Source organism: Serinus canaria, chromosome 25, assembly GCF_022539315.1.
Source record: "Serinus canaria isolate serCan28SL12 chromosome 25, serCan2020, whole genome shotgun sequence".
Classification (NCBI taxonomy): domain Eukaryota; kingdom Metazoa; phylum Chordata; class Aves; order Passeriformes; family Fringillidae; genus Serinus; species Serinus canaria.
In genome coordinates this window covers 6,332,712-6,355,331 of record NC_066338.1, presented here as the reverse complement: position 1 = coordinate 6,355,331, position 22,620 = coordinate 6,332,712, and the positions used below count along the sequence as shown (strand labels likewise).

The following is a 22,620-nucleotide window of genomic DNA, read 5'->3' as shown; positions in this document are numbered from 1 at the left end:
GGATAGGAAAAGTTGACCTAGTAAAGGGAAGTGGTGAGGGACAGCCCATGTCCCACATTTGCCACCTCTGCCCTTGTGCTCAGTTTTCTCCAAGAGTGGCTACATTCCCAGCTGGCATCCCCATGTTTGACATCAAGATGTTCTGGGGTGCCACTGCCTCCACTGGCCTTTTGGATGGCATGGGAGTGGCTTTAGGTCACTGTTCTCTCCCTGCCCCTATGGTACCTCACAGCCAGTGCTGATCTCCAGCCATGTCCCCACACAGCCATTCTGCAGGATGTCAAAACCTGCTTTTCTCAGGCCCCTCATTTCTTCTGCTGCTGCCCTTCCCTTCTACACTTTCAAAAGCCGCCTTTGAGCCCAGAGGCTGCTCTGCTCTCAGGATGCTGGCTGCTCTCCAACTCCCACACTCCATCATCTCAGGCTCCCTGGCATTTAGGAAGTTCAGCAGAGCTCCCTGCCCTGCTGCTCTCTGCAAGCTCTCTGCCTGCCCAAGTTCCTCCAGGGCCCCCATGCCATGGCCAGGAATGGGGCTGGAGGCAGCAGGGGCAGATGCACACCCATCCTTACTATCCCATAATTTCTGGCCCAGCTAAAGAGCCAAATCAGGACCCCTTCAAACTTCAGTGAGAAGGTCAGTTCCTGTCTGGGATACACTGGACCCTTTCCCAGCAATGCTGAAATCAACTACCAGAACTTTTAATTGGACATTCTCTCCACCAAAACTGTTGTTCATCTGCCTCCTCCTGCACCCCATGGGAAACCCAAAACAACTGCAGGTCCTGGCCCTGCTACAAAGGCAATCGTGGGCCTGGGCTCTGGGATGCTCTCCCCATGGCCACCTCCCTTCCCTTCCCTCTGGACAAAGCCATGCCAGGGCACTCAGCTGCCCAGAAGCTGATGATGTCTAGAAATAGCATCAGGGACAACTGTACAGAGGGCATGGCTGTACAACTCAAAAGCGGAGTCAACCTGGAACTGACTTTGCAGGACTGCCTGTTCCAGCAAACACCTTTTTCCATCCAAACCAGACACAGCTGACAGAAAACACCACCAAGACACAGAGATGGTTCACAGATACCCACCAATAGTTTACTAAATCTAGAAGGACAGCTTGTCCAGAGTGGACAACTTTAGCTTCTCTGACTGCTTGTTGGTGTTTTCTCAGCCATAAACAGAGGAGGAACCACGACAGAGATCAGAAGCCATTCAAAGACCTCTCCTGTTAGTGATGCATGCTGAGGATGTGAAGTCTGTGTTGCACACCCAATACAGAGACAGCCTGAAGCGCAGTGTCCAGCTGAGCTCTTCCTTGGCTCAGCTGCTTCCCTGGGCTCACAGCACAGGAAAAGGTCTCCAAGCTCTGCCTACAGCAAATAAACTGAAAATCTACTGCACAGGTGTTAGTTTGGTCTGCTTACCTTAGAACTTTTTCTTTCTGAACTCTGCTCCAGGTTTTTTCTATAGCCAGTGCCAGTTTCCTTGTTCTCTTCTTCCACACTATCCATTATCTTATTATAAGAAGAAGGAGAGCTCTTCAGGATGGGCAGCAATGGCTTTGAGGGAAGGACCCAAGAGCGACACGGCCGAAAAGACTTGGAGAAAATGAACCTGGTCACACCTGCAAAGTGGAGGAAGTTTCCATGCACCACCAGAGCACATTCCCAGGGACTGGGCCCTTGGAGAGTGTACTGAGCCCATTAAGGAACTGAAATGAATTTTAAGAAATTTTTAAAGAAATGTCTTTTAACCAAGCTTTCCAAATATCACCCCTGAGTCAACATTCCAATGGTCATTTTAGGAATGATATACCCTGTACCTACCTGTGTGTTCCAAGGTCTTCTCTTGGCTTCTGCTGCTGGATCCTGACCTGGAGAAAATGGAGGACAAAAGAACATGTGAGGCGATAGAAAGAGAAAGGAGGGAATGGGTGTACCATGAAAAGAGGCAAACCTTCTTAGCATGGTCACTCTGATGAAGGAGGAAATGCAACACGCAGACCCAACAGGGTGCAAAGCTGATTGATTGTCCTTAAGCTTTCACTTGCTGGAGTCACACAGAGCTGGCCAAGCTCTGGCTTAAACACAGCAGTCATTCTTCAACTTGCATCAGAACTGCCCAGTTCTGCTGCCTCTCCTTTTGGAGCCAAGTGGCTCCTACAGCCTCTCTGTAGCAGCAAGAGCTGCTGAGCTGAGGAATGAGTCTGTATGGAGGGCAGCTACTTTTGTACAGCTGACAAACCTTGACTTTGCCAGCTCTTGCCTTACACTGGGGACAGCCTCATGCTACTTGTGGTCAGAGCACTGCTGTCTCCTGAGAATGATATTACACCTCCTGGCTCTTTCAAGAGCAAAAAGGCTTTTTCCAACTCAGCTGCTAGGGAAGGATACTCAGATTGCACTTTCAAAGCCCTACCAAGTTTTTCAATTGGAATGATACTTCTGTGACTCACTCTTTATGGTTATCACTCAGATAAGCTCCACAGCTACATTTTCTCTTGCATATCCAAGCCAATATTTTTCCCTCAGGTACAGTTCTATGCCTCTTCTTTACCACCTTGCCCTCTTTGATCTAAAGCCCAGATCTAAACATTAAACATCGACTCGATTATACATTGATATCCCAAAACTTATCAGGGATCTCATTTCACAGTGGAGGCCCAGGCACAGAGAAATTACACCTGTGTTTACAGAAGCAGCACCTGAATTTTCAGACACCTCTTCAGTAGCCAATATTTGCCCATGCATATTCTCCTGGCTGCAGAATTTAACAGGCAAAGACCACAGCATTCAAAGTTCTGCAGGATCCAGACCCATGCAGCACAGTTCCCAAATGACCCCACAAAAATCACAGAGGGATTCAATAGCCAAGTCCAGCAGAGGACCCTTCTGGGGGTGCTTTGAAGCCCTGCCTCCTCTTCCCCACCACCACCTCTGCTCTTGGGCCATTGCTGTTGGGTTTGACATTGGATGGGCCAAACGGTGAATACACAGAGGCGTGCCTGAATATATGGGAGAACTGTGGAAAACCAACACACAAGATGGGAGGAGTGAAGTGAACAGCACACTGCAGCAGCAGACACCTTCGCTTACCTCATCTCCCAGGACTCCTGGAAATCCACCTGGGGAGAGCTTTGGACAGACCCCGCAGCACTGCCAACAGGGAGACTTCCTCCCTTGGGTATTGGGGGGATCAAAGGCAGTCCAAATGACCCCTTCTTCATTTCCCCACTAGTGGTATATGGCAAGGATGCCTGGAAGGAGAAGAAAAAGCATCCAGCTTTGCCCCCATTCCTACCTCAAGACATTTAGCTACGCCCTCAACTGGGACCTGGCAGGAAAAGACAAGGAAAGCTGATGCTGCTGCTTGGCCCAGGATGAGGAATGCAAAGGGAACTGGTGAGGGAGAGACCATGTCCCACATTTGACACCTCTCCACTCATGCTCACTCCTCTGCAAGTGTGGCTGCATTCCCAGCTGGCATCCCCGTGTTTGACATCAAGATGCTCTGGGGTGCCACTGCCTCCACTGGCCTTTTGGATGGCATGGGAGTGGCTTTAGATCACTGTTCTCTCCCTGCCCCTAAGCACCTCACAGCCAGTGCTGATCTCCAGCCATGTCCCCACACAGCCATTCTGCAGGATGACAAAACCTGCTTTTCTCAGGCCCCTCATTTCTTCTCCTGCTGCCCTTCCCTCCTACACTTCCCCAGCAGCCTTTGAGCCCAGAGGCTGCTGAGCTCTCAGGATGCTGGCTGCTCTCCAACTCCCACACTTTCATCATCTCAGGCTCCCTGGCATTTAGGAAGTTCAGCAGAGCTCCCTGCCCTGCTGCTCTCTGCAAGCTCTCTGCCTGCCCAAGTTCCTCCAGGGCCCCCATGCCATGGCCTGGAATGGGGCTGGAGGCAGCAGGGGCAGATGCACACCCTTCCTTACTATTCCATAATTTCTGGCCCAGCTTAAGAGCCAAATCAGAAACTATACAATCTTCAGTGAGAGGGTCAGTTCCTGTCTGGGAAACGGTCTCAGAGCTCTGCCAACAGAACAGAAACTGAACATTTACCACACTGGACTTTCCTTGATCTTCTTACCTTACATCCTTTTTCCTCTGAACTCAGCTCCTGTTGTTTTCTTCTCTGTTCATCGAAGCCACTGCCATGTTTCCCACTCTCCAGCTCTCCACTGCACATCTTACTGGGCTTTGCAGAAGGAGAGCTCTTTGGGATGGAAGGCAACGGCTTGGAGGGAAGGAGCATAGAAGGGCTTGCCAGGGAAAACCTCTTGGCAAGAGGGTAGCCAGTCAGGCCTGCAAAATTGACACAGAAAACATATCAGAGCCTTCAATGCAATCCAAAGGCATCCCAGGCTCTGTATTTCATGGGACAGATTCCTTGGAAACTTCTAAACAGCTGCACAGGGAAACATGCTCCTGCTGGCAGACACTTGAAGCAGGCCTGGGAAAAACCCTGACCCACTTCCACAGAGCTACCACAGGAACAGCCTGGCCTCTGGGCTGCCCTGGGACAGCAGGGAGCCCAGAGCCCTGTGCTCTCCAGGAATGGCTCAGCTGCACATGCACCCTCCTGCTTCCTCTCCCTGCCCCACAGCTGAGCAGCCCTACAGCCCCACGGGGCACTGGCAGCAGCACAGCTCATTGCAGGGGGCACATGCAGGGCACAGCTGTTCCCTGGCAATGAGCACAGCCTCTCTGGGCTGCCACAAGACCCTTCCTCCCAACAGAGATTGGCCCAGCTCCCACCTCACCTCTGTGTGAGGCTGAGCCATGCTCACAATGTGAAGAATTGAGTTATGTAACGACTACTCCACATTTCATCATCACCACATCTAATAAGTGTGGCATGCAAGGTTTTTTTTAATTTTTGACACAATTTCTCTTGTTGTTTTTTGTTTTCCTGGAACTAGCCTGCATTTTAATAATGGTCTTCTGAACAATATTAAGTTAGCAAGTCTGAAGGGAAAGATGGAAGGCTCCAAAGATAAGAGAGGAGAACAAGAATTTCCTTCTTGAGGCTGGCCTTCTCTTCTGCGAATCCACATAAAGACGCCACACAGCTTGTGACTGTTTTAGTTCTGAAAACCACAAAGACCTCTCCGCCCCCCAGCCAGGCCCTATAGGTGCTTCTATAGCACTGTAATAACCATCCTCATTGTTTGGACCCAATCGGCATGCAGAGGAAGACTGGGAAATTTATCTGTAGTGAGACCAGACATTGATGGCACAGAAAGCAACAGGACTTGCATCTCATGACCATGTCCAATTTGGGGTCATCTGTGGCCGCAGTCCCTGTCCTGGTCTGACAGTATGAGTGATTTGGCCAACTGTCAAAAAGGAGAAAGCAGCATAAACGTAATGGGACAAATGCTGCAATGCCCATGGGTGGTCCTTGCAGGATCATCTGTACCTGTCAGCCACCTACTCTGACACAGAGCCAGCACTGACCGAACCATGGACCAGTTGTCCCTGTGAAATCTGGTGTGATGTTTTCCCATTTGGTCGCTGGACTTTTTAGCTCTTTCCTACTCCTCACCTTTTCCTTCAGTCATCTTTCCTTTTCCGGTAAAATCCATGTTTGACCCCGTGCTTTCTTGCCTGGCAGAAGTGGTCTGGGTGTGAATTTGGGAACCCGCTCAGAAGGCAGACAGCGACGGGAGCTCGGTGGCCAGCCTTTGGACAAGGTCGGGTGACGGCCAATCGCCAGCGGTCGGTCGTCAGACAAGGCAGAGCCCAAGACGCGTCCTGCTGCCGCTGGTGTGGCCGTGATCAACCCCACAACCTTTCATCACCACCTCCAGCGTGGGGCTGCCCCCTTTGTGACACGCTCTAGGTTCCTAACCGTGGTTTCTCTTTCGCTCTTTCCACTGGCTGCCACCCACCCCCCCCAACTCCCGTGCCCCGTTTCCCCTCCCTTCCCAGAGGGCAAAAAGTCCAGCCAGCCAGGCCAGGCCATGAGTCCTTTTCATTCAGGTGTCTAGGAAGGAGACCCTTTCCAAAGCTTACTTTTCAAGGGCCGATTATTTCTGTATTTGTCACTGAGTTCTGGGTTGGCATTTTGTTGGTGTGAGGATTTTCTTTATTTCTCTTCACCCTCAAATCAATGTGGTAGGGCCCCCAACAATGGCCCAAGGCGGTGGAAGTAAAAGAAGCTTTGCATTCCCCAGTAGATGAGCCCCAGAATTTTCAGCTGGCCAATAGCTGTAGAAAACAAATTGATCATCCAAACATTCCTCTTTTGTTTCATGCTTCATTGTTCCAGGGCTTGATTCCCTGCTTTTCTTTATTGCACAGACACCTAAATGCAACACAAACATGATCTGCCTCAAAACATTTCTAGCTTGGCAGTTTTCCTGACAATTTTTAAAACTTTATTAATGGAAATAGCACAATAGGCAGGATATTCTAAAATCCTCTCCAACAGAGACTTAAAACCAGTCATGCTAGATTTGGCAGAACTTAGCCTGCGCCATGGGTCCCGTGGGTCTGATCCCTTTTTCTGCATCCGCAAATTCATCTCTCCTATCTATTCAAAGAGGCTTTGCACTCTGAGTTAGATGCCCCCAGTATTCAGTGGGGCAATATGTTCAGTGTATCTGTAGGGTATAAACTGGCCATGCAGAGTTCTCCTCTGTTGTTCAAGGAGTTTATTCCCACTTTCTTTCCTGCAGAGACATCCAAACCCAACATTGCGACACCTGCCTCAAAACAATTCCCATTTGGACTGTCCCTGAGAACTCAAACCTATACTCAACGCATTTCTCTGTCCCCAGGGACAGGCTCCAAGGCTGGGCTCTCACCTGCACAGAATGAAGAAGAGCTGCTGCCCTTGCCAGCGGCTCCGGGGTGTCACGATCAGCGCTTTGAATGCAGCTTTTGTTCACACTCTGCCTCTCTGAGCCCAGCAGCATTCCTGGGCATCAGCAGTGCTGCTGCAGGCCAACATCCTCCAGGCACAGCTGCAGGAAGAGACCTGGCTGAAGGAGTCTCCAGGCTGCTGCAGCCCTTCACCTGCTGCGGAATCATCTTGCGCTGCCGTGGGGGGAGCAAAGGGGGTGAGGGGCTCTTTGCAGATGAGGGTCTCCTCCATGTGCTGCTGCTCGCTGGGCTGATACAGCTGCTGGTGCCCTTCCCCTACAAAACCCTGGATCAGGAGCCTGCCTGGGTGTCCATGAGCTGTCGCTCGTGGGACTGGTTTCATGATGGTTCGTGGGGGAATCCTCAGGGTGCAATTGCATCTGGACTCAAATTATACTCTTTTTCTGTTTCTGCATGGGGGAAGCGGACTGGATCTTGAAACTAAATCAAAGGCAAGTCTATTGTAAGTCTTCAGGGGAAAGACTGGTATTTAGAAAAGGGCACACCACCAGTCCATATTGCTCAGCAGTGGGTGAGAGCCATTGTCCTTCTTTTTGTCCACTTCCCACTGCCCACACCTGCAACATCCATCTTGCTTTGGTCAGCGTACCCTCCTCCTACCTCCCCCCAAACACCTCCCCCCAGGTTGGGGTTTTAGGTTCCCAGTCCACAGAAAGTGTGGAGAGGGACCTTCTCACACAGGGATTTCAATGTCTCCCTTTTTTCTCTAATGAAGATGCTTCCCCTACACCTCAGTCTGTCTTTCACGGTGTTTACAATCGAGCAAGAGGGGTCTTCTTTGGGGGACCACCCCACAACTAACTCTCCGAGAAGTCCAGCCAGGCCAAGAGGTGGGGAAAAATTCCCAGAGTTATTGTGTGCAAAAAGGTCAGAATGTTCTCTTCTTTCTTCTCATTGAGCTCAGTGTAGGCATGCAGTAAATACACTGGTGAAAACAATAGCTTAGCAATGTTCTCAGGTCTCGGGGGTTGTCAGTGTGTAACTCTTCACCTACAGAGCCAGAGATTTTTGACAGGGGGGTCTTTCCTCTTCAGTGGGGGGTCTCCCCAATGACAATCGTGAGGCAGGTGAAGGGATAGTTCAGACAGAACTCTCACACACTGGGAAAATAACACTGGCCAGTGCCAGTGCCAGCCACCCATCCCTGCCATGGCCCCTGCCCACCAGGGCGTCCTGCCCACCAAACTGCTCCAGTCAGATGAATGTCAGAGACACTATCAAAATACATTCACAACAACCTGCAATTTTTTCCTTTCCACATTCTGTCAAAATCATGGCCATACAGGCCACAGGCTGGAGGCAGATTGTTGTTGGCAGAAGGGGGAAGCCCCAGCAGCTGCTCTCCCCATGGCTGCATGGCCATGGATGCAGAGGCCAGGCTTCTCACCAGGCCCACTGCCTCTGGGACCCAGTGCTTTGGACTTTGCCCTTCCCCCCCGTGAACTCCTGGCCTGCGTGCTACAGCAGCACCATGCCTTCACACATTTGACAACAAGGAGTTTTTTAGAATAGCACACAGGACTGTCCCAAAGTAGCTACAAACATAATGAGAATCAACAAAAAAAAAAAAAGGGGGTGTGGGAGGGGGCAAGTTGATTCCGAATACTTGCGGCTCCTTTTTAATACAAGCATACCTGGATTTAAGAAAGGGACACTGGGCTAATCCTAACTGCGGACTGGTTTGTAAGCCTTGTCTCTAGCAATTCCCACCAGTTCTTCGCAAGCATTTTTTAGTAGAAACGTGGTAGAATAGATTTTATAGCCCATTCATGAGCAAGTCGAGCTGGAACCCAGTACAGACAATACTCCCAATCGGCCACCTAGGGAAGAAGAAGGAAAGGCAGAGAAACAAGTGCCATTGTGGCTGATTGCCTCATTATCCCCTGGTCCAGCTTTCTGTACAAAAGCAACCTCAATTCAAAAACACACGCTTACAGCAAGGAATTCAAAGTGCTCTAGAGCATTTCAAGCTGATTCCTATTACTTCAAGGAAAGGCAGATGCTGACTGTCCTTAAACACAAATGTGGGTCCTTTGGGACTGCTCCTTCAAAAGCAGGAATGGGGTTTAGACTTGCAGAACTGTTCCATTGGAAAAAACCTTTAGATCATCAGAGTCATATTCCCAATCACCCTGAGACCACTGACACTGCCAAGGCCACCACCAAAGCATATCCTGGGAAATGGTCATGGGATGGGACATCGTTCTTGTGCTCCTTTGTCTCTCCCAGGAGCCCCTTGGAAAGAGAACTGCCCACATGGGCTTTATCTGACACCTTCCCAGCCAGCCTTCCCTCACTCCCGGGTCTCATTTTCGCTCCACAGCCTTCACTAGCTCGCCCAACTCAGGAGGAGCTCTCAGAGGAGAAAACGCTGCCTGGTGTGGGGCTGTCCTGAGCTCTGTCCCATCTTGATTCCATTTGCTCCCCGCCCCCCTCCCCCAGTCAAAAGAGACCCGGAAGGATCCCCCTCAGCCCCCACGGTACTGGCACCGATCCTGAGGCACGTTCCCAAACTCCTCTGCTCCGTGGTGGCCCTGGGTATGCTCCAACCCTCCCTGGTGTGCATGACAAGCTGCTGGCATCACTGCTTTGCCTGCATGTGGCGCGCCCGAGTAGTCAGCTGCCCCAGTTCATAGTCCTGAATTGATTGTGAAGTTGTGGAGCGCTGGTATGTTATTTGCAGTGCTTCGATGCATGAAGAGATTATCTCCCTTAAAAGGCATGCGGGCCTCTGTGTACTTAAAGTCCCTTTTTAAAATCTCCCTCTCAAATACATATGCTACATTTCACAAATAGGTTATACATATATCATTTTTACAAATTTCACCTTACCTTTGATGCTAGTTTCTTCTTTTATCAGAACAATATCCTATGTCCCCTTGACTTGACCCTCAGCAGTCTCTGTCTGTCCTATCGTCCCTCTTTCTCCTTCCCTATCTCGTCCTTCCCGGAAGCAGTTTCTCTGAGCCTAGGCTTTTTGCAAGACAGGCCAGTCCGACTAAAAAGCATGTTTTTCAACAAAGACTTAACTTAAAGAGTACATCTCACATAAATCAGAATGGCATTCCACCCTGGAAATTTCTATCTGTCTCAGAATCCTCGCACACACAATGAAATCTGGCATTTCAGGGGCGGGCAGATAAGCTAAATCCATCTGCTTTGCTGCCCTTTCTTGCCATGGCCACGCTGATGCAATGGAAGATTGCCCCTGCCCATGAAGCTCTTCAGGTAGAAGATAGGAGAAAAAGCCATGTTTTCCTAGGTTGCTAGCTGTCAGTGCCTCAGGTTTACCCTTCTAATTTCTACGTTTGGAGTATTTTTACCATTTCAACACTTTCTGTTGTCCCCGTGGTCGTAAGCACCACAAATCCCTCTCCCTAAAGCCTTGAGGTACTTTCAAAGCAGAACTTGTCATGCTCTTTCTCCTGCTGATGTTTTATATCGCCTGCAGATTCGATACAATCCGTGCTGTAGAAAAAACTGAGTCTTGGAATCCTAGTGGCACTTTCTCTGTTTCTGGGTGGGGGTTTTAATCTGCGTTTTTCCAGGCCTTGTGCTGAGCATGGTGAGGCTGAAGCCTGGGGCCCTCCTCTGGCACCAGGGAAGAGCCCCTATGCAGCGGTGAGGGGCGCACTGAGGGGGGCAAAGGGTGGCATTTCCCCCGAGCGGCGCGTGCGTGCAGATGCGTGGGGAAAGGTCCCTGGGCAAAACCCAGGGCAAGGCACAAGGGCCCCGCTGTCTCTGCAGGGGAAAGCAGAGCCCACGCCACGTGCTGCTTTGCTAGCTCCCAGAGCCCTGCCAGTAGCCTTGTTCTCCTCTACTCCTCCCCGCACAGCGCTGACGCCTGCACCTGCAGTGCTGCGGTCGCCTCTCCAGTCTCCCCCGTCCCCTGACATCCATTGACGTGGACTCACGCTGCAGCAGGGCCAGGAGGGACAAGACCGATATGGTGCAAGGTCTGCGCTCCTCTCCTGCAAGGAAAGGCGCAACAGCTCGCTTCTTCAGCCTGGGGAAAGAGACGACCTTGATCCAACTGTGCCCCTTTCCAGTTAACCCTAGGGCACCTAAAAAACTCTGACCGGACTTTGTATGAAGGTCAGGCAAGGACAGGACAAGGGAGAATGGAATCCAAATGGAGAGAGAATAAGGTTTAAGGTAAGGGATTCAGAAACAGACTCTCCTTGAGCAATGTTGCCCAGAGAAGTTGTGTGCAATGTCCCCATCCCTGACAAGTGTTCAAGGCCAGGCCTTCATTGAGCTCTAACAATCCAGCCCGTGCAAGGGTTCGCCAAGCACATCAGGGGGGTTCCCAGCAGCCACTGGATCTGTTGAGATCCTTCCAAGCAAGCCACGACACACTCAGGATTCTGGGGTTACTTCCCCTCCTCATCCCTGTCCGACAAGAAACTTGGTCCCAATTTCCCCAACTTGCAGACCATCGGTCCTTTTGGCAAGCCTGCAACTGTGTCAACAGGAGGATGAAAAGAGATGACATTAGTGACATGATTCCCTTTTCTCACTAGAAAATTAAATAGCTCTGCTCCTGTCCACTTGCGCAAAAATTGTCAGAAGAGGCAATTCTTCCCCATTAAATGCTTCGTCTCACACAAAGAAGAAAGAAGCCACAAGCCAACACTCTTCTTTATTGCTACAATGTTTTCTTTGGTTACTACTTCTAATAGGAATGACTTTGGGGTGTGATTTGTTTGTTTCTCTCTTTCGTTCCTTGGGCGCGCGGCGGCTCCTCCGTTGGGTTCCTGGGGGCAACGGAGGACGGCCGCGAGCTCCGGCGGCTCCGCAGCAGCGCAGGCAGCAGCAGCAGCAGCAGCAGCAGCATCAGCAGCACCAGCCGCAGCAGCAGCAGCAGCAGCGCTTATCTCTCGATCGGGTTTTCCGCTCCGACGTTTCCACTTGTTCCCCATCCCGTCCCCTCCCGTGCCGTCCGTGTTCCGCCTCTCCCGGCTCATGCACGTCCTCAATGGCGCCCCTCGGCGGGGCCTGCCCCGGCCCGCACCTGCGCCGCCCGCCGTTTTTCCGCCTCCGCCGGCTCCTCTCCTTACTGGCTGTGGGCGCCCGCTGGAAGCCCGCTCGCATCGGTTGCTGGCGGCGCAGCGCGGGGTCCTTTTGTGCGCTCCGCCTGGCGCGGGCTCTGTGCCCAGCCGCGCCGAGGCACCGCCCCGACAGAAGCCCCGGGCGGCGGTTCCGCCCGCGATGCCTCCGCCTCTTCCCATGCTCATCTCCCGCCCTGTGTTTGTGTGGTTTTTATTGTTATTTTTCTTTTTGTTTTTTTTGTTGGGTTGTTCTTATTTGTTAATGTTGTATTTTAAACATTTTTTTTTTTTGTTGTGTTTTTGTAGATTGTTATTAAATAATGTTTTTGAAGTTGTTTCGTTTTTTTTTAATATTCTTTTTTGTTTTTGATATGGGAGTAGCAGTTAGTGTTTTTTGTTTTTCGAGTTTTTTAAATGGATTGTGGGATTTGTTTTTTGAAAATTATGGGTGGGGTATTGTGGTTTAGGTATTATGATTTATTTATCATTGTAATTTGTTAGTTTTTGGCTGTTGTTTATTGTTTTTGTGTGTTTTTTTGTTTTTTTTTTTTTTTTGGTATTTTTTTATTTGTGGAATGTTTGGTGGTTTGTTGGTTGTTTTGTTCCCGGGCCCTCTGTCTACCATCCTCTTCCCCCCTCTCCTCTCCTACCTCTCTCCTCATCTTGTGGCCGTCCTCCCCTCGCCCACCTCGCAGTGTGCCCCAGGTCAGTGCTTGCCCTCCGCCCTCTCTCCTTTCTTAGGACAAACGAAATCTGTTTGCCAGTCCGTGCCCTGTTCGCCCTCGGTGTCTCTCTTTTCCTCCAGCCTCCCTTTCTATGTAGGAAGCCTCCCCCTAGAAGCAGCTCTAATAAACCGGGAGGTTCCCGCTGCTGGCAGCGGGCGGCTTTCGGCAGCGTTTCTACTACATCGGGACCCCGGCTCGCCGACGGCGCCCCGGTAAGAGACGGGCCAGTCGGAGGGGGGCGGTCGGTGGGCGGCGGCGACGGGCGAGGAGCTCAGCCCGCCGCTCGCCTTGGCTTGCAGGTGTGCCATCAAGCGAGTGTCCCGGGACCCGCATCTCGGAGTGGGCGCGGCTGTGAGTGAGCGGGGCCAGCGGGAGGACCGGCGGGGCGTGCCGGGCGGGTGCGAAGGCGAGGCCCGGCAGGGCGGCAGCCGAACACTGCGAGGGTGGCGAGCGTGGAGTGAGCGGGGTGGTGCGAGCAGTGGCAGGGCCGGGCAGGGGGTGCCCGAGGCGCGGCGCAGCATCGGCCCCGCTGACGGCATCGCGGTGCCCCCGCAGCAGAACGGCGCCCTTGTGCCCCTGGAGCTGGCGCTGCTGTGGATGGTGTCGCGGCCTGGCTCCCGCGGCGTCGTGCGGCTCCTGGACTGGTTCGAGGTGCCCGAGGGCTTCGCGCTGGTCATGGAGCGTCCGGAGCGCTGTCAGGACCTCTGGTACTTCCTGGACGAGCGTCGCTTCCTGACGGAGCCCGTGGCGCGTGGGCTGTTCCGCCAGGTGCTGGAGGCCGTGCGGCACTTGCAGCAGCTGCGGCGTCCTGCACCGCGACATCAAGGCCGAGAACGTCCTCGTGGACTGGCCACGGGCGAGGCGAAGCTCATGACTTGGGTGTGGCACGATCCTCCAGGACACATTCTACACCCAGATGTCAGGTGAGCCCAAAGCCAGGGCCCAGCCGGCAGCAGAGGTTCCCCCTTGGCTGGTAGATGGTGAAAAGAGAGAGGAAGGAGGGGGAATCCTTCCTCCAGCCCACTGCAGCCACGAGCTGTTTTGGCAGGGCAGGGGCTGGCTGTTGTGGAACTGTAGCTGGCTGGGAGGGAGGGAAGGAGGGAGGGAGGGAGGCAGATATGCCTGATGAGCTGCGCCTCGTGTCCCATAGGACGCCGGAGTACAGCCCACCGGAGTGGATCCTCTTTGGCTGCTACCATGGCCATCCAGCCACCATCTGGTCTCTGGGCATCCTGCTCTATGAGCTGGTCTGCGGGCACCTTCCTTTCCACACCAAGGAGGACATCGTCCTGGGGCCAGCTCTGCTTCCCCGCCCGGGTGTCTCAAGGTGGGGATGCGCTCTTCAAGGCATGAGGGGAAGAACGGGCTTGGGGAGGGCAGCTGGCACCGAAGCGTCCTGCTCTTGCAGCTGGTGAGGAGGGTGTGATCTGCTGGGCTCAGCTGGAGGAGGTTGGCACCTGTGCCTCTGTGCTGGTGTCCTCTGCAAGAGAGGGTCAATGGGAAGCTCTTGGCTGCAGCTCTGAGCACACCTGGTTGTGGCCTGAGCACTGTGGAATGTGGGAGAGCATGGACAGGAGCCTTTCCCCTGAGCGCGGTTTCTCTGGTTTTCTCTCCGCAGAGTGCCAGCACCTCATCAGGTGGTGTTTATGCATGGACCCCACCGACAGGCCATCCCTGGAGGACCTTTTTGACATTCTTGGCTGCAGGAGCCCTGCCTGGCCCAGAGACAGCAGAGATGCATCCCTGTGCACAGTAGGATCCAGGAGCCCAGCAAGCACCAGCAGCACGTGTCCCGTGGCTCTGGAAGAAAAGCCTGGAGTGTTTCCCTGTGGCTGCAGCAGAGGAGAGAGCACAGCCGAGGAGATGCTTTCCGCTGGTCCCCCGGCGAGCTGTGGAGGGAGCACTCCGAGCTCCCCATCCTATTGGAGAAGTGGTGGCAGTGCAGTGAAGTGCCACGGACTGGGACAGGTGGAAACATCCCCCTGCACGTCAATGGCATCATGATGTGTGACAAAGCTGAAGCACAGCTGGGGTTCTTCTGGAGCCGACGTGGAGCTGGGAACACCATCCTGGAGCTGGCCGCTGGCGCGGCAGAGCCGATTGGCTTTGGCTGCGGCCCCTGCCGGAGGACACCGCCTGCGCCCTGATGAAATCAAGATGAGTCCCCAGCCAGGCAGGGCTGGGGGATGCTGGTGCTCTCCGGCATGAGCAGGGCTCGGCCGGCCCCGCTGCTGGAGGTTTCCCCGCTTGGCGGCACTGGAGAATATAATTTTCTGCTGGCCCCCGAGTTGCTTTTTGGCGTGACAGGGGACTGATGTTGTAAAAGGGGAGCGCGGCTGCTGGCCTTGCTGACAGCTTCTGCCCAGCCACCCTGGAACGGGCTGAGGCAGGGGGCAGCCAGCCTGAACAAAAGCATCCATCCATGTGGATGGTGGGTGGCAGTGGGGGGGGGACGGGTTCCGGAGCCTGCCCCAGCTGGTCTGCTCTGCAGGCCCTTGAGGAAGGGGCAGATGTTTACGGGGGGAAAGGGGGGATTTTCCCCACCCTGGGCAGTTTATTCTCACACCATGGAGTGGTCAGACCCTCCTCAGGCCTGTGAACATGACAGGCTTTGTGCTTCTTCTTGTTTCCAAGTCTTGTTTTGAATTGACTTCATGCAATTGTTCTCTGTTTTCCCCAGGAGGATTTCACCTGGTGCCCGGACCGGACGGAGGCGCCTGCAGTGTCTGTGGAGCACATCCAGTGCCGGCGCTACCCCAGGGGCCACGGTCTGCAGGGACAGCCCCTTCCAGAAGGACGAGGACCTGGTGTGGGATCGGCTCCTCTCCTGGCAGCAGCTCTCCAGAGGTGGGCACCCGGCTCCACAGCTCAGCTGGCAGAAGGGCTCTGGGCAGGCGGCAGCGGGCACACGGGCATCCCGCTCTTGCAGCTGCTGAGGAGTTGCTGTGCCATGATTAAGCAGAGGAGGTGGAACGTGGCCTGCCACGCTGCTCTTCTCTAAAAACAGAGAATGGGTCGGGAGGTTTGGGCTCTGAGCTCAGCCAGCAGCATGGCCCAGGCACAGGCCATGGTGGGACAGAGGGACAGGAGCCTGCTGCAACTGACCGTGGCTCTCTGGTTTCTCTCTGCAGGTTGCCAGCACCTCATGCCATGGGAACGGCACCACTCGGCCTGCCAGGCTTGGGGGGCTGGAGGGCAGCAAGTGTTCATTTGCTGTCAAAAATAAATTGGTTTGGTTTTTTTTTTTTTGTCATCGTCATCATCAGAGCGTTTCTTTCAATCCTTTTCTAAACTTTTGGCCTCCTGTGATAAATGGATGTGATTTGTGCTGACAAAATTGTAATTATATCAATATTTTTGGAATATAATTGGATAGGTGTATGTGATGCATGGTATGAAGCAGAAGGGTTTCTTTGTAGATGATACATGTAGGAAATAGGATACAGGAGATTGGAATGGCCTTGATGAACAAAAGTTAGGAAGACTCCCAAGTCAGAATTGGCATCAAGACGAAGTTAGGACAACTCCCAGGACAGGATCGGCCATGACATGAATAACGCTGGGACGATTCCAGGCAGGGAGTCTAAAGTAGCATTCCTATCTATAAAATAATAAGGCTTAATTGGAACACAGTGCTTACTTACATAACACAGGACTTGGGGCACATGCACGGCCTGTCAGGTTATTCAGAGGACAGCGAGGAAGACTGTTGGCCTTCCTCCAAGGAGAGCCCCAGAGAGCCAGAAGCCCCCTTAGCCACAGCGGGAGCATGTGCTGTGAGTGTGGTGATGTTGATTTCAAGAATCAGAAAGAGGAGGAGATTTACAGGAAAATATTGATGAATGTGTATTAGCACACAGTACATAAGTTGTGTTTGGATCCTTTTGCCTTTTGCACGTCAGGCAGGCTTGGAAGCCCTCCCCGTACCCCGATCGAGCAGTTTTGGTTATGATTTATCCAAACCACTGCCAAATTTCTTTTTGTAACTACTGGATTCTATTTGATTGTATTGTTTTATCTCAATTAAAACTGCTGCTAAATTTTAAGTTGGTGGATTATTACATTAGACGTATGGGACCTCATATATAACATCAGAAATATGACTTATTAGTTTACAAAACCAAAATGAATATTATTCAGCTAAATTAACAAGGAATAGAAAAGCATTCGAGACTTAATCACAAAGGATAAAGTAACAGAGATGATGATACTTGATTAAATGAATACGTTTTACTTAATGAGTTAATAGCTCAGTCTCCTCTGGCTTTTGATCCTCTCCCCAGAAGGGGAGCAGTTCTTTGATCTTCTCTTCACGAGGGGCACAGTCCTTAGGGTTTGGTCTTGGCTTTGGCAGGGGGTGTTGTTTTTTGGATGATGATGACTGCCAAAAACCCCTTAAAATCCCTCCCAAAACCCCCAAGTCCCCACAAACCCCACCCAAACCTCCCCCCAACCCCCTCAGGTTGAATTTTTCATTCATTTCAGGTAATTTTGGGTGGATTTTGGGGGGTTTTGGTACCTTATGGATACTGAAGTGGGCATAGGATTCAAACCCACTCAAAATGCTCCCCTAAAATCCCTCCAAATACCCCCAAACCTTCTCAGGATGGATTTGGAGGTAATTTTGGGTTAATTTCAGGTAATTTTGGGTTGATTCTGGGTGGATTTGGGGTGGTTTTGGTACCTCCTGGACACAAAATTTGGCGTAGGATTCAAACCCAGCCAAAATCCCCCCAAATCTCAAAACCCCATAAATTTCCCCCCAACTGCCTGGTTGTTAGATCGATTTTTGGTGGATTTTGGGTTAATTTGGAGGAAATTTTGGGTGGTTTTAGAACCTTGTGGAGGCCCAAGCGGGTGAAGGATTCAAACCCAGCCAAAATCTGCCCCAATGCCCTCAAAAGCCCCCTCAGATTTCCCCCATAGCCCCTCAGGATGGGTTCTGAGGTAATTCTGGGTGGATTTGGGGTAAATTTTGGTTCCTTTTGTGAAGCTGCAAGAGCCCTGGGTGCAGGGCTTGGAGTGGGGCTGAGCAGTGGGGCAGGAGGGGGGGAAGGAGGGAGGTGTGAAAACCCCCCTGAGGATCCCCTGATGGGGACACCCCTAAAAAGTTCTGTGCCAGGACTGAGAAAAAACCGTGACCTTTGGTTTTTTTGGTCTTTAGGTTGTTTATTTTTCTCTTACCAAAAGTTCAGCATGCCGTCTGCGCACCAGACTTAGCGTACAAAGAGAAGGCACCAAAAGTCACAGGACACACAGGTTCAAGGTCTTTTAAAACGATTTTGCCCAATTCACTCTTAGAACACATTTTATTTCTACCTTTCTACCAGTAACTAATTCTTTGTCTGCCACTCAGCATCTGCATTGCAGCTCTTTCCAACCAGTCACCCTGTGCTCCCAGCACAGCAGAAAATGGAGCAGATGAAGAATAAGAAGGAGATCAGGCAATGCCCAAAATCCTCCCTTCTATCCACCCTCATACTAAAAACCCAAAGCTCTCAGTTTTTCACCCTGTGATAAACTACACTACCCTCTATTTCACACTCATAGATCCCAATTCATCCCAAAGTCCTGGAAGCTTTCTCCATGGACAAAAGTTAAAAGCAGTATTCTCTTGGGGATCAGGACTTCTCAGGACAGGCAGGGAGACATTCCCTGTGCCCTGGGTTCCAACAGCAGGGGGGAAGGGGAGGTTGGGGAAAGGAAAAGAAGGACTTGGGCAGGAAAAGGGGGAACCTTAAACAGCGTGGTAAGCGCCATTTCTAGAGGGAGGGCCCGGGACGGCGCGGCCGTCACCTTCCCGGGTAGGTGTGGATACACAATCCAGGTCAGATTTCCCATGGATCTGTCTGGGAAACATTAGGGAGCTGGAGATGAAGAATTCTGAACAACCTCGCAGGTGGTGTTTGTGACAATTGTTTTCCTCATGGATTGTTTACCCCAAGGGGGGGGGGGTCTTTTCTTAATTAGCCAATCGTGTGAAATGTAAAATAACCAATCAGGTCCACCTGTATTGGGATTGAGTACAAAAAAAATGGGTTTCCTAATAAAGATGATTATTGGCCTTCTGAAGATGCATGGAGTGTGTCACTCATTTATCCATGTCATTTCTGACTCAGCAGTGACAGGCAGGGAAGGGGGACATGGAAAGACAGGGGGGAAAGGAGGACGGAGAGAGTACGGCAGCACTCCCGTGTCACCTCTGGATGGATTCTGTCCCTTGTTCTGCCCTCAGGAAAAGAGAGACAGGGTGGCACAGAGTGTTGGGAAGGATGAAAGTTCGACAAGAAACTTTAACAGATATGTGTGCATGACAGAAAGATTTTTAAACGTAGAGTCTGATGAAAGAATAGAGATGGAAGAAAGTTTTGATACAGAAGAAAAGAATTGCTGAGCCAGTTTTACTGGATAACTAAGAAGGCCAAGGGTATGTTAGTTAGAAGGGGTTTTTATGGCTTAGAGCAAAGGATAAACCCACCTCAAGCAAGAAGATGTTTTTACCAAGCAGGAAGAAAGCACAGGCAAACAAGTCAGCAAAGCTGCAAGTAGAAAAAAGGTCTCAGAATTTTCCACTGCAAGGAAACTGAAAAACAACTTCTAGCTTAAACTGTAAGGTACTAACTTTTAGTGACTGGAGAATAGTAATATGAATATGGTAATTACAGGAGTTATGATAGACTATAGATAAAAGTAAAGATTGGTTCTATTGTGTCAAGATGCTCGGCAAAGCAGAGTATATAATGCACTGTAACAAACCTAAAGGGTCTCCAGGCCTGCCTGCAGCTGGAGCTGACAGCTGTAGGCACAGGCTCTGACACCAGACCCTGGAGTGCTGTAACATCTTGGATACAATAAACTGCATTTTGGAGAGCTGCCTGGAGTCCCACATCTCTCATTCAGGCTCTTACAGGAGATAGACACGGGGTGATGGAGAGATGGCAGCAACCCTGTGCCGTGCTGGCAGTTTTCACTCCTTGCTGCACTCTTGGGAACAAAAGGGTAAGGAAAGATATGGGCAATGCTATAGATACATCTTCTAATATTGGCTTTTAGCAAATATTAAAATGGATTTTTTTATCTGTGATGTTAAAGCAACTTTGTTGTAAAGATATAGCTTTTATTTCTGTTGTTAATTAAGCTCAGTGAAATAGCTGCTTGTGTTAAATGCCTGCTGGGATGGGATAACATCCAATGCACACAGGATGAGGACACCTGTACAGATCTGCCAACTATCAGCAATCCCCGTCTGAAGGCAGAGTGGACCAAGGCCCAAAAACTGGAGGTGATAAAGAGAAGGAGCCAAAACCACAGCCAAGAAACACACATGCTCTGAAAAGGCAGACCCAAGGAGGGGCCAGGTAGAACAGTTCCTGGAATATGTAAACTAGTTTATGGATATGCATGAGGGTCTATGAATATGCCGTCCATCTGGCTTCCATCCACAACATACTAAAAACCCCAAAACAGAAATTTCCCAGTCAGAGTGGACCAAGGCCCGAAAACTGGAGGTGATAAGGATGGACTAAAACCAGAACCAAGGAATCTGCATGCTCTAAAAAGGCAGATCCAAGGAGGAGCCATGCTAAACAATTCTAGGAACAGGTAAACTAGTTTGGGGAAAAGTTTGCTCTGCATGAGGGTCTATGAATATGCAACAGGCTGGTGTAAGGGAAAAGGTATTTCAGGGGGATCCCCAGAGGTAACAGGGTGCTCCTGGCTGAGTGGCAAGATGCACCTGGCTGTAATAACCTTTTCTCCATGGTCCTGGTCTCCCATTGTCCTTTATTAAACTTTTTACATTTTCACAGGAGAGTGAACATGTTTCTCACATTTAGGAACGGTTAAAGTTTTTTCATTTTTCATGGCAGGGAGTTTTGAAGAGCTGCAAGTGGCTAATCTGCCTGTCACATGGACCATTACAGAGGCTCTTGTCACCTTTCCCGACACGTCTGGTGCAGCTCACTGAGGGTGAAGCCCTGGAGGCTCCTTAGGGGCGGTTATGGATGATTGCAGGCAGCGCCTCGATGCCCTGGATCAGCGGTGCCCCCTCCTGGGAACCCCCACGTTTTCCAAATAGGCATCATCTCCTTCAGGGTGCTTCCTTAAGAATCTGAGCTTTACATTGATGACAGAGGTACAATCTAAATCATTCCCATCAGTCAGTAATATAATTCAGGTGTTAAGGTGTTGGAATGTTGGAGGACAGAACACAGATGATGGACTTTGGACCTGGTTAACAGAAGAGATTTGATACCAGGATGCCTTGGCAAAACAAACAGAACTTTGAAAATTAGACCTAGATTGCAAAGAGATTAAATCAGACGGGTTTGCTGGAAAAAGAAAATCCCATTAAACTCTGCAAGCAAGGGATGTTGTTTTATGCATAAGTTTGTGTATGTGATTGTAACCTAATCATTGTAGTACACATTACTAGTCTCCCTGAAGTAGTGTATAAGTGCTTGTATCCTACAATAAGATCGGATTCTGATCCCCGAGTCAGTCTCCCCGTCTCTCTCCATCGCTGACACTTCCCTGATAAAGAACTGTTATTCCTGCTCCCATATTTTTACCTGAAAGCCCCCCTTAATTTCAAATTTATAACAATTCAGAAGGAAGGGGTTTACATTTTTCCATTTCAAGAAAGGCTCCTGCCTTCCTTAGCAAACACCTGTCTTTCCAAACCAAGACACAGGAGCCACCTGTATTACACATGGAAATAATTCACACGAATAAAACAAGAGCTTCAAAAACGCAAAACAGCTTGGTAATTTGTAGAAAGTATCTCTGACCAAAAATAAAATGTGTTAATAGATTGGTCTGAAGATGACATTCACAATTTTCCTGGTGACATTGTGCACTGTACTGTAGCAGTGGACAGTCACTGGACATAGCCAGTAGGATAACTGGATATGCATTTCAAACTTTTTCTAAGTATTCATTGAATTATTCATTGAATTCTCATCCTTCTGTACACTTCAGCTCTGCTGTAAACTTCAGAGACATTTTTTCACAAGCTTCTAACAAGTTACTCTGGCTCCATAATTCCTGAGACCAAATGGAGTCCAAATGCCAAGTGGGATTACCCTTTTCAAACCCTGCAGTCACACAGAATGAAGCAGTACTTAAATCATCCTGTGCATCCCATACACATAACAGTCCAGTCACTGACCATCTGCAATAATTTTTGTCTTTTACTACAAAATTACCTTCAAGAATAAGCTACAATTAATATCTTGATCCGGTTTAAATTCGGGGACAGCATTGCAATTTCCCCCAAAAATTCTAAGGGTACCTAGTGCTGTTGCAGTACTACAAGAGAACTGTAAGTGTGTATTACTAGTTGTTATTCATATTAGGTAAAAATGGCTCAGCTCAGCTTTGCAAAGCAAGAAACAAGTGATGGAGAGTTGGGACAGTGTAGCCAGTCTGCTGTTTGTGAGAGATGCTCTTAAGCAGTGGCAGTAGTCATGTACTCATCTCCTGTAACTTTGCTCTTTGTTATCTACTGTCCACCTCTGCAACCTTTTCTGCTCTTTTTTTATCTATATTTCTTCAGCTGAGTACCAAAAGGAAACACAGAACAGCAATGTTACTACCAAAATAATAGATATATTTTTCAAACTAAAAAATACTCACAGCTTTTAGAAAACACAACAGAAGTGTTGGAAAGTGTAAACAATACAAAGTATTGAACAGTATTTCTACATTATACTACATTAGCAAACAAATGGATAGTAGGGCTTGAGGAACAAGGATGTAAATGAAGTTTTGTTAAAAGGGCTTATTTTTGTCTCTATGTGGTAACTGTCATCACCCTGATGTAAATTCTTCACAATCTATTTAAATTTTCCTAAGTTGTAATATTTTGCATCATTGATCAGCTATGATTTTTGTAGATCTCTTTTGTACCCATCACTGAATTATCTGAGCACAATCTCCAAACAAGACAAACGG

General features: G+C 50.1%; 1 protein-coding gene and 1 long non-coding RNA gene across 3 annotated transcripts in view; one reads left to right on the top strand and one right to left on the bottom strand.

The window, feature by feature from the left end:
- LOC115485198 (uncharacterized) overlaps positions 1 to 22,620 on the bottom strand; it is a 2,106,330-nt gene that overhangs the window by 113,148 nt on the left and 1,970,562 nt on the right.
- The window catches only part of LOC108963877 (uncharacterized), a 7,970-nt gene continuing 677 nt past the window's right edge, over positions 15,328 to 22,620 (top strand). Inside the window, exons 1-2 of one of the 2 annotated variants that reach the window (XR_001992497.3) lie at positions 15,328 to 15,513; positions 15,798 to 16,712. This is a non-coding gene — a long non-coding RNA (uncharacterized LOC108963877). Of the gene's footprint in view, positions 15,514 to 15,797; positions 17,306 to 22,620 lie in introns of those variants that run through there. The other variant, XR_007779719.1, reaches the window with a different exon arrangement.